This window comes from Xenopus laevis, chromosome 4S (genome assembly GCF_017654675.1).
Source record: "Xenopus laevis strain J_2021 chromosome 4S, Xenopus_laevis_v10.1, whole genome shotgun sequence".
NCBI lineage: Eukaryota > Metazoa > Chordata > Amphibia > Anura > Pipidae > Xenopus > Xenopus laevis.
Window position 1 is genome coordinate 72,814,300 of NC_054378.1, and position 12,305 is coordinate 72,826,604.

The following is a 12,305-nucleotide window of genomic DNA, read 5'->3' on the forward strand; positions in this document are numbered from 1 at the left end:
AAACAACCCTGATTTTTTATGGATCTCTCTCTTTAATGAAAAGCATCTCTACTTTCCAAGCAGTTGCCATCTTGTCCCAGTCTCTGAAATGTCCCCTGAATGACTTTGCACACTCATGTTCATAAATGAAATCTGCATGAAAGTTCTGAACTACACAACCCCCGTGTCTAAACTTGTAGAGCAGGGGACACTTCAGAGTCTGGAACAGACAGTGGCCAACTAATATGCTTTTAAAGAAGAGGTTATAAATGTTTTTTAGTAATCTTAAAGTATAGTGATACAAACTACAGATAGATTTTCAGAACCTCCCCAGGTCCCAAGAATTGTAGCTAATTGCTTGTTTGTACACATCACCTTTAAACGCTTTACACATATAAGCTTATAGTAAAATGAGCGGCGCCATTGCTCAACACTAGTAGCTATACCTCAATATGTGAGGTGAAAATGTGTCTCCGGATGAGACCTTAATTCTCAGGGAGTAAGCCCTCTCAATGGTGTGGAGGCAGGGTGCAGTACAACTGTAACTATATATGTCAATAAATGGGGGCCAGTGGTTCTTGAACACTTAAACATAGAACAGATTTTTTGATGCACAAAATAATCCACGTAGGAGTTCAAACAGATATAAGCAGGAACACAGAACATCAGTGGATATACTCACAAGTGCCATTGGTCAGTATCAGTTCCTGCAGCAACAATAGCATAAACAGCATCTACCAAGGTACACTCAGCTTTCAGTCTTTTCCTTAAATGGAGCGATTGGGCAATTGGTACCCGGGATCATAATCCCACTCGCACTCCCGGTGGAGCTTCAGCTGCTTGGCTAATAGCCATACTATCTATCATTCCTAGAGTGATCTATGAAATGGGGCTAGCCTATCCTTACTAGACTTGACCTGTCTAAGTTCCACTTCACCCTTCCTGCCTGCTCAGGTAAGGGGATTAACAAACTGCAACCTGAGCACATGGATTGAACCATGGATTTTTACAAGGTACCTGCTTTCCTTTGAAAAAAGTTAAATATCCAATTAAACACTGAAATTTTCCAAGCTGTGATAAAAGCAGTAAGCAAGTGCCATATCATTACACTGACAGTATGCAATTTGATTATGAACAAAGTTTAAGGACTGAGTAAATTAGACAAAGTCATCTGGTATTGAAAGTATAGACCGCTTTAGAAAATGTGCCTTGCTTCAGCAGTATAATACAAAAGAATAAAAGGATTGAGTATTGACTGACACAGTGTGAATTTTACGTGACAGAATTATAGAAAATGCACTTGGAGTGTAGAATAAAGACATAAAAAGGCAGCCGGGTTCAGAGACAAGGCAAGTTCTTATATGGAAACGAAAAGGTGATTAGTGAATTAAATCAGAACTGTATGAGTCAGTAGCTACACAATGGGAAGCTGTGCATTCGGAGGTCCTTGGAAGAGCACATGCCTTCATTAAATAACTACCTTTCTCACACATATCTTTACAGCTCACAAAGAACAAGTACATTAAACCTTTGACAAATGTGTCTGTCTGTGTAATGAATGACACCGTAAATTATTGTAATAAAAATCAGCTTAACTCGCAATGTACAGTACCCTCCTGTAAGTGTAAAATCTACTGCTCTAATTGCTTATTGACTGTCATGCATAATGACATCACTGTCAGCCAATCAGAGGAAAGAACACACTGCACAAAGAGAAGCAGTTCTTACGGAGCAAAGATCAGTACAGCAGCCAGTGAAGGAATGAATGATAGAAAAAAGGCATTATGGGTAAGTATGATGCCACCCTGCCCAAGTTAGACTGTGCCACTGTGGGTCAGTAGCGAATGATTGAATGAACATAAAACTAAATAGGTTTCTTTAGAGAGTCTTCAGATGTACTATGCAGCGGATAACCTTGCATTGCTCTGTAATATTCCCTTTTATAGATTTTCATATGTTTGTTAATGTAACTGCCATTCCTACAATACATTACAAAGACAGGAAGCTGCAGTTAAATTATTCTGACCTCAACTTTCTATTACTGCTGCTTACTGTGCAACTGCAATCAACTGGGTATTTGTACTTTTCATTATACATGTAGTGCCCATAGAATAGTTCACACAAAGGGAAACCCAAATAGGTGATAGTGATATTAAGCAAATTCCTTTAATTTCAGAAATGTTCCCTAAGAATACATCTATTTCCATTGCCTGTAGAAAGGCATGTCAAATTATAAATCTTGTAAGAGAGCTTCATCTTGTAAAATCACACACTGCTGTTCATGCCCAGTAAAAAAATGAACCTATAAAGCATGAAACAAGTGTTAATTACTGTCATATGGCACAAAACATCAATTAAAAGGAAATGAAGAAGAGGCGCACCTCTGTGGTTCCTCTTGATTCTCCATCAAGCTGATAATCCTTAAAGAGCACCTGTTGCCAAAAAATATTATTCCCACCCAAAGGTGCAGGCACTCTGGTTCCGGTTAACAGTACCGTTTAAAAAAAATTGCCCCCACCAGCGATAGGCCACCCACACCGGGAGGGAGCTCCCAGTGCAAGCGGCCATGTCCAGAGCACATGCTCATCTGACGTCATGCACATAATGAGTTGCACCATTCGCTCATTATGCACAGGCATGTGCCAAAACATGGCCACTCAAACAGGGAGATCCCTCCTGATGCAGGTGGCCTAGCAATGGTGGGGGACAATTAAAAAAAAGCAATACTGTTACCCTCAACTGAAGTGGGGGCTCTATTAGCCCGCACCTTTGGTTACATCTAGGTAGTAATCTATGACAATCAGTTAACAATTAGCAAAAATTTGAGTGCTTGCCATGGGTTACTACCTATGTGTAAATCTGCCCGTCTTAATAAATGACCCTGTATGAAAGATTCTAGTCTGAGGACGGGAAAATTAAGGAAATTTAAATTCTGAAGACTATGGGGATATCATCACCATTTCATATAACTATATAAATGTAGGAGGGTAAAGGTTTTGCTCACCTTTACTTCAATTCATATAGGTTGATCTAGCCAAGGACTGGGTCTGTTTCACAAGGGCTAGGGCTGGGCTGTTCCCCAGGTGTCTCAGGTTTCCCTACTCTTTAAAAAGGTCACAATGTGCTTTGGACCCCACTTGCTGGAGAGGGTGGTTGGTGCTGAGGAACCTGAGGTACAAGATAGGTTCCTAAACAGGGTTACACAAACATTCCATAACATAATACATGTGCGAGTGTACTGATTAATAGATCTTCCTAGGGCATAGCTTAAGATTTAAATAAATGAGGTTTCACATGCAGCTGCAGAAACTATTATGTAGCAAACCCCCCGAAGAGATTGTATTAGTGACTCAGAGATTTTGTTTTAATTTAGGTTTTTTGCATCGACAGGCAAACAGAAAAACAAGCAACTGGAGTATTAATTATACAGGTCTGCTAACAGAGAAAATCAGAATTGGAAGTTATTATCTTCTAGCAGTAAATGTGCTGCAATGTAATGCAATGGTATGGTTGGGAGTAAAGAAGAGGCATTCTGTGCTGCAGTCTGACACCTCTGGAAAAGTCTGAGATCATCTGTATTCAGTGATCTCCTTCAGGACCCCCTGTTTTTGAATGGAGATCTGATCAAACTCAGACAACCAGGTGGAGAAGACAGCAGAGGACTAGGAAACCAGATGCATACAGCAGACTGTCAAGGTAAACACACAATTGTTATCCAGACCAAAGATCAAAGTAGATGGCAATCAAGAGAGGTCATTGACAGACCAAACAAAATCTGAACACAGTCAAGGATCAAAGAACCAAACAGATTGAAGAATAACCAATGTGAATAACAAAAGGGGCTTTAATTCTGCAGTAACAAAGAAGTCAGCCTGCGTGTGCTACCCATGCAGTTAATCATTCTTTTATTATGTTTAAAATGCATGTGTTTAACTGCTTATCTTACATGCATATGTTTTGTTACAATGCCATCTATTGATGTATGTGTGATATAAGTTTATCCTAATTTACTTTTCCTGTTCCTGTTCTCCATGTGTAAGTAGCTGCTACAGAGGTTAGGAAAGAAAATTAATTTAGACCTCCATCATTTATTCACTCACACTAAATAAAGAATATTCCTGGTTTGCAAATGTCTTAGAGGGTTCGGCTATCTGGAAAGCATTGCCTGCGGTGGTTGTGTTCAGTTTTATTAAGGCCAGGCAGAGAGATCTAAGGGAAACCAGACACTATTACAGTAGTTTCAGTTAGAATACTGAACAAAGTCATGCTGGGAGGTGTGCTTGAATAGGAAATGTGATGTCCACTCTCCTAGAATGTAATGAGAGAGGAAAGGCACATGGACCACAAGAAATTCAATACAGTTTTGGACCTGGCATCTTAAAACACATGTGTAAATGCAAAAATCTTGTAAGTTTTCCTGGCTCACAATCTACTAAAAAACATATGGAAGGAGTAGACAAAATAATAGAAAAAGCGAAGGACCATCAAAGAAGGGTAATAACTACTGTATAGAGTGACTTTAATGCTACCCACCTTCTCTGTGTAAAGGTTTTTCTGATACATCCCTGTAGTCAGTATGCCTTTCCATTGGGCATCCTTCAATTCTGTGTTTTTTTTACCTGTAACAGACCCCCACTGCCTTTGGGCTGAGCCATCCACTATGCAGGTACTCCTGGGAGTAATGTTAGATCTCATGCTTCATTACATTTTTTTCTATAAAGGTAAGGACCCAGCAGGGAAAACATGGGTCGGAAGGAAGCCCCAGAAAAGGCTTAGATAAAGTGACACATTCCCCAAGATCTGTGGCTGGAGAAATTGGTGTCAATAGGAAAGGGTGAACGTCATGGCATGAGGCAGATAAACCAAATGAATTAGACTAAAGCTGGCCATACACAAGCCAATAAAAGTTGTAGACAGCCAGAGTCGGCAGCTTATTGGCCTGTGTATGGGGCCCTCCGACAGGCTTCCGCGATCGGTATCTGTCCGAAATATACTGTTAGCCCACTGCCTTGATTTACTCAATACTGTTTAGCTCTGTTTTTTCAATGTTTAATGATTGCCATCAGTATTATTTTATTACCCACAATCTTTCCTCCAAGCCTGAAATATAAGCTCTTGTCTTAACAATGCCCTTGTCAGCTCTGTTCTAATCACTCTGCAAGGTTTTGTACTTGACCTTCACACAGCAGGCTTTTTTGTTGCAAGGTTATGCAAGACATTTAAAGGAAATTTACAATATATTTCCTTAAATTGTATTCAGTTTTAAATATGTCAACAGAGGAAAATGACTCTACTAGAATGCAAACAGCAATGACTAAGCAATGTTCCTCTTATCTAAAACCAATGTAGAATTGCTAATACCAGTGTCTTTGGTATAATAATTAGAGAATTAGGCTACAAATTCTGTACTTTACAGTACTGACCCAGCACAATTATGATGGGAATGATTGTGTCTACGTAGTGATACATCTTTCTAGCCTCCCAGGGGGCCCTGACATTCCACTCTGTGATTTTTGGGCCGCTATAGAAAAGCTAAAGCATCATCACCCACAAGCTGGTGTTGATTGGCACAAAACATAAAAAGATACATGGTTTCAGGCTACAGTCTTTTATCATTGCATTTCTACTGAACATTGTATAGTAAGTTTACATATTGCTGCTTAAAAATGTTCTACACTGGCCAAAGGCTTTCCACAAGTCATTATAGCTGTCTGCTAGAGTAAAATATCGCCTCTCTCTCCATTCATTTCTATTGGATTTTTAAAGGCATATTTATCAAAGGGGGAAAGTGAAAGTTCACCATTTAATAAATAAGCCTTTAAAAATCCCACAGAAATGAATGGAGAGAGGCAGTATTTCACTCTAATAGACTGTGGTGATCTCTAAAGTCACTCTTTTATAAATTTACCCCATTGTCTCAGCTATTTGAAGCTTACCACTTAGAAATCAAAAAGTCGAACTTGCCAGATACAAACCCCAGCAGCACCTATTGATTGCATATCTCCAGTTCAAGGGATGTTCAAGTCAACATATTTTGGAGGCATCTGGTTTAGTAGGATAACTATCAAATTGGTGAAAGCTGTTAGCATTTATTTCTCTAAATTTATATAGCAGTTACCTCAACCCTTTAAAAAAAAAAAAAACAACAACATTATTCATAGCTAATTTAGCAGTTATTTTAGACTCTTCTTCTTTCTACTGATTCACTGCACATGTTCTGTGCTGCTGTCACTTACTGAGCTTAGGGACCAACTCAAAATATACAGAACACAGAGAATATACACATGTCACAATATAAGGTTGATTAGTAATTAATACAGATAATTACTACATGACAGCACAAAAACCAGTACAACTAGCATCAGTCTTGTAGCATCAGCTCATATTACAGGTCAACCTCATTTTCTGCTTGATAATTTGCGACAACCCTTAAACTTAGCTTCTCAAAAGCTGCTCAAAGCACATCGAGCATGTGAGTGTCGCAGACACTTTCCAAGATGGTGACCCCCTGTGACAAGTTTGAAATCCTGGATCATTGCTGCTATTGAAAAGATGAAACTTTAGGCTGGTGCAATAAGTTCAGTATAGAAAATATATATAAGTTCAGTTCAGTATATATAAAATATGACATTTTTAGCCATTCATTTTTAGGGTTTAGTTCTCCTTTAAAAGGACATGCTTTTTCCTAAATAATATCTAGAAATTCAATGCTGTTTAGTATCAATAGGGCCTAATACTAGTCCTCCATGACCCCTATTTTGGTGGAGCATTCCTGAATTGAGCACCCCAAATTTGCAATGTCTAGGTATAACTGGACTAATTTTAATGCTTTTCTGTACTTAAACATTGGGAGGTATGGTCCTGTGCATGTATAGTTGGGATTCAATAATCTAAACTTTGCTTGATGGCTCATTGGATATCAGCTCCTCTTGGTTTAAGCCATTGTCCTACAATACATCTTATACAGTTGTCTACAAAAGAACTTCTCTGCAAAACATGTATATGTGTAGGGAAAATACTGTACTCCTTTTTTCATACTGTGTACTTTATGGTTTGCTACAGGGAGAATAAGGGTGTTATTTATTAAAGTCATATTTTTTTCTGACTTTAAAGGAATTGTTCAGGGTAAAAATAAAAACTGTGTAAATAGATAGACTGTGCAAAATAAAAAAGTGTTTCTAATATAGTTAGTTGGCCAAATATGTAATGTATCAAGGCTGGAGTGATTTGATGAATAACATGTCAGTCAGAACACTACTTCCTGCTTTTCAGCTCTCTTGGTTTACACTGACTGGTTACCCTGGCTACCAGGCATTAACCAATCAGAGACTTGAGGGGGGCACATGGGTCATATCTGTTGCTTTTGAATCTGAGCTGAATGCTGAGGATCAATTGCAAACTCACATGGAAATGTACCATGTGGCCCCCCATCAAGTCTAGCTGACTAGCTCAGAGTTACAGAGCTGAAAAGCAGGAAGTTTGATTCTGGCTGTTTTATTAGACATCTGTTCACTCTAGCCTTTATATATTACATTTTTGGCTAACTAACTATATTAGAAACATTTTTTATTTTGCACAGCCTATCTATTTACACAGTTTTTATTTTCACACTGAACTGTTCCTTTAATGAGTAAAGGGGAAAACACAATTTTTTTGGGGGGAGAAACCCTTAATTTTTTGTGATTTTTGGGTTTGCTTTTGACATAATAAAAGGGTTAAAGAGGGGGCATAAAGAGAATTTACTTCTTAAAGTAATTGCTGAAATGGAAACAAAATAACAAAGACATGGCAAATAATGAGTTCCAGATGCCAGCAAAAAGAGAATAGGTTCAGAATCTAATGTTGGATCTAGGCCAAATGACATTTGATTGTTATCTTAAATGTTTCCCAATCTTAGTAACACCACAGGGGTTGGGATTTATAGTGTTTTTAAAGCAGTTCAAGGAATTTATAAGCAGTCCTTCTTTGAGGACTACCAGATACTTTCTTGTCTCCAGTCAATATAATCCATCTAAAGGTAGGCTTGGCAGTAATTCTGTTTTACAGCAATAGACCATTTCCATATTTCCTCCAATACAGTGAGCAGGGCTGAAATCAAGCTGATCTGCTAAGCTATAATGCCCTTTGGCCAGTGCAGAACATTTTTAAAGATGAGTGAGATACAGTTGATCTGTTTCTTAGGATTATTTAGAATTGTAATACATAGGGTTTTCCAACATTGTTATAAAAAATTAGGTGTGGGTTCTGCAGCAATTACTAATGTGTTGGGCACTACCATGATAATTCATTTTCTAACTCATTTGAATTCCACCAGAAGAAATTATATCTTATCCAGACTGTAATTAGGACTGGCTTTAGGTTTAAAACATTTAACACCCGATAGGATTGTTTTGCCACTAATATGGATTTATTCTAGCCTAGTTATCATCAAGAACAAGGTGTTTTATTATTTCAAAGAAAAATAAAATAAAAACAGAATTATTGCTTAGTATGGAGTAGTGCCCTTTTTGTAATCCTTTGGATCTTTCTAAATAATGGGCTTCTGGATAAGGGATCCCATATTCCATCATTATGAAATTTCTCTTCTTATTCTTCAAGGGATTCTATTATCACCCCAAGTTTTTTAACAATTCATTCAGTTACATCACATTTTTAGGGGCAAATTCATCATGGGTCGAATATCGAGGGTTAATTAACCCTCGATATTTGACTGGGAATTAAAATCCTTCGACTTCGAATATCGAAGTCGAAGGATTTTAGTGCAAATAGTTCGATCGAACGATCGAAGGAATAATCCTTCGATCGAACGATCGAAGGAATAATCCTTCGATAGAACGATCGAAGGAATAATCCTTCGATCGAACGATCGAAGGAATAATCCTTCGATCGAACGATCGAAGGAATAATCCTTCGATCGAACGATCGAAGGCATAATCCTTCGATCGAACGATCGAAGGCATAATCCTTCGATCGAAGGAATAATCCTTCGATCGAACGATTAAATTCTTCGAAACGAACGATTCGAAGGATTTTAATCCAACGATCAAAGGATTATCCTTCGACCAAAAAAACTTAGGCAAGCCTATGGGGACCTTCCCCATAGGCTAACATTGGGTTCGGTAGGTTTTAGGTGGCGAACTAGGGGGTCGAATTTTTTTCTTAAAGAGACAGTACTTCGACTATCGAATGGTCGAATATTCGAATGATTTTTAGTTCAAATCATTCAATTCGAAGTCGAAGTCATAGTCGAAGGTCGAAGTAGCCCAAAAAACACTTTGAATTTCTACGTTTTTTTACTTCGAATCCTTCACTCGAGCTTGGTGAATTGGCCCCTTAATGTGCCATGGTTTGCATTAAAATACAAATATAAATGATGGAGTCAAACATAAATATATAAAGTCAAAGTATTAAAAAAAATCTTGTAAACATTACACTATGAATTCAAGCACAAAGATGAACAATATGTTTTTTCAAATAATAGTTTACGTTTAGCACACTAACAAGTGGCTTTAGTTTTGTATTCTTCATCAAGAAATTGCTTTAATAATTTTGCATGGTTAGGAGAAGTTTTAGAGTTCTATTTAGAGAGCATTTATTTATAAAACCTCATTTCATAGTCCATCACTTTTTTCTAACATATTTCTACTTCAACATATTTTTCTACAAAATAGATTCAATTTGTTCTCCAGCTCAGATATGGCAAACCTACCATCTGAGATAATTCACATCGAATTCTATCAGTTTTAAAAACAATTTATCTAGCAGCATTCAGTCTGAATCACATGCAAGGTATACTGTAACTGAACAAACGGTATGGTAATTGAACAAAGGGCTTACATAGCCTACTTGTTTTATCTGAATATAAATATCATCATCCTTTTTAAACTTATCTTTAAGTGGCAAAATTGATTCTTTCTTTAGAGTTCTCTCTTTTTAGATTGTAAGCAGTGATGGGCGAATTTCCTGAGGAATTCGCAAAACTGCAAAAATTTTCAAAACACGAATTTTGAATTTCCGACGCCAATACTGACACACATTAAAGTCAATGGACGCCTATTAATTGTCATTGGCGTTGGAATGGTCTCCGGCATCAAAATATTTTTGATGCCAGCGAATTTTCACTGGCGAATTTTTGCGGCAATTTTGTGAATTTATTCACTGTCGGCAAATGTGTAAATTTGATGCGAATTCACACCTGGCGAATAAAATCACCCATCACTAATTGTAAGCTTTTTCATAAACGCAAGGTTGTGTCATGAGTTCTCTGAATTTGTCTTAAAGTTGGATGCAGTAATGTAGTTTATTTTGCATAGCCACAAATTTGCTGGTTAATGTACTTTTTTAATAATAAGAGCAATACTTGCCACAGTGCATACACTGTTGGCTGTGTCCGTGTTTTCATTGCAGTGATCCCCAACCAGTAGCTCGCGAGCAACATGTTGCTCTCCAACCCCTTGGATGTTGCTCCCAGTGGCCTCAAAGCAGGTGCTTATTTTTGAATTCCAGGCTTGGGAGCAAGTTTTAGTTGCATAAAAACCAGTTGTACTGCAAAACAGAGCCTCAATGTTGGTTGACAATCCACATAGGGGCTACTAAATGGCCAATCACAGTATTTATTTGGCACCCCAAGAACATTTTTCATGTTAGTGTTGCTCCCCAACTCCTTTTACTTCTGAATGTTGCTCACGGGTTCTAAAGGTTGGGGATCCCTGGCTTAGAGGGACAACCAGCAGATGTAATCCCTAATAATGCAAGGTTGAGCCATAATACTACAGAGAACCAGGTACCTAGACTCTCCCCATGCCATTAGTGACTGGTCTAATATTAAAAGATCAGAGCCACAAAAGGTGGTATAATGGGCCACAAAGGAGTACAAAACAGAATGAATCTATAGTTCCAGCTCACCATCATAACAAGGCCTTTGGTTCCATACTACTGGACTCCCTTTTGATCAATGCGGTGCCACATGTTTACTGGCAACACATGGCTGGCAATAGCAAGAGGACCCTTGCACAGACATGGTTACAAAATAAAAATCTAAATACAAAGCTTAATAATACTAGAACACAAAGCTGTCACAATTGTAAATGTAAGTGGCTGGGCATAAAATATATTCCATTGGATACAAAAATAATTGTACTAGTGCTAAAAGGCTTAATATAAAAAAGTATTAGTTGCCATGGACAAGCATTTTCTGGAGTTCATTGGTCAGGTGTTTAACTGCCTGGGAGTCAGCTGCAATGCAAATGGACAGTAGCAAGCAAAATAGAAATGTCGCCAGCTGTTCACACAGATTTTTTTATAGCTGCCAACAGACTCTAATATTGACTGCTCTTTGTGCAATGTCAGCAGGGGATTCCCATTCATATGTAGTTGTAACCATCTGATATACTGGCTAAGCATTTCTTCTTCTTATGTAATGCCAACTGAGAAAGTCCTGAACCTAATCCTCTCAAACATTTTATGCCCTGTCATAATTCTAGGGTGCCTACTTTTATTACTTTTGACATGCTTGACTTGGTTTTTTTTCAGGGGACCTGCCAACTATTCAGCTATTTTACAGTAAAGTTCTTTAAATTGTTTTTTTTTAGCATTTGATTTAAAAGAACACAACCAAAAAGGAACAGAATGTGTGCTGTTTGATATTAGAAATGAATATAAAGTATGGATTAGCCAATATTAGGACTGCAACTAGAAAAACTGGCAAAGGAGGAGAGTAGCCTGTATCAGAGGGCCATGTTTGGTAGCTTTGCAAAAAAGGTTATCCTGCACACCATTTACTTGCATATGGGGTGCATTCAATTCATTGACTGCCTCCAAGTCAATTAGCATCCAAGCTGTTGATAGGGAAGAAGCACACCAACTTACACTGGCTTATGCCTTTATCATATTTATTGCAGATGTTGTAGCACAAGCTTTCAGGGACCAACCCCTTGTGCTACAATGTCTGCAATAAATATGATAAAGACATAAGCCAGTGTAAGTTGGTGTGCTTCTTCCCTATTTACAGCTTGGTAGCAAGACAGGCCATATACCCCAATAGCAAGACTATAAGGCAAGGACTATGCAAAATATATAACCCCTAGTGTGAGTATATTTTAATTAATGCAAGCTACTGTTTTCTGTAGAAATAACAAAGATGTTGTCTGTGGTGGTTGAAAACAGTTACATGTTACAGAGTTAGTTAGAAGGGATGTATTGAGACAAGGATTCAAGCTTGTTAAATAAAAGGCCCTTAGTGGACACTGATTCTGGGGACAGCATTCGTACATAAAATCAGTTTTTAGGGCCCTGTTACCACAATCCAGCCTGAGGTTTAAAAAGGC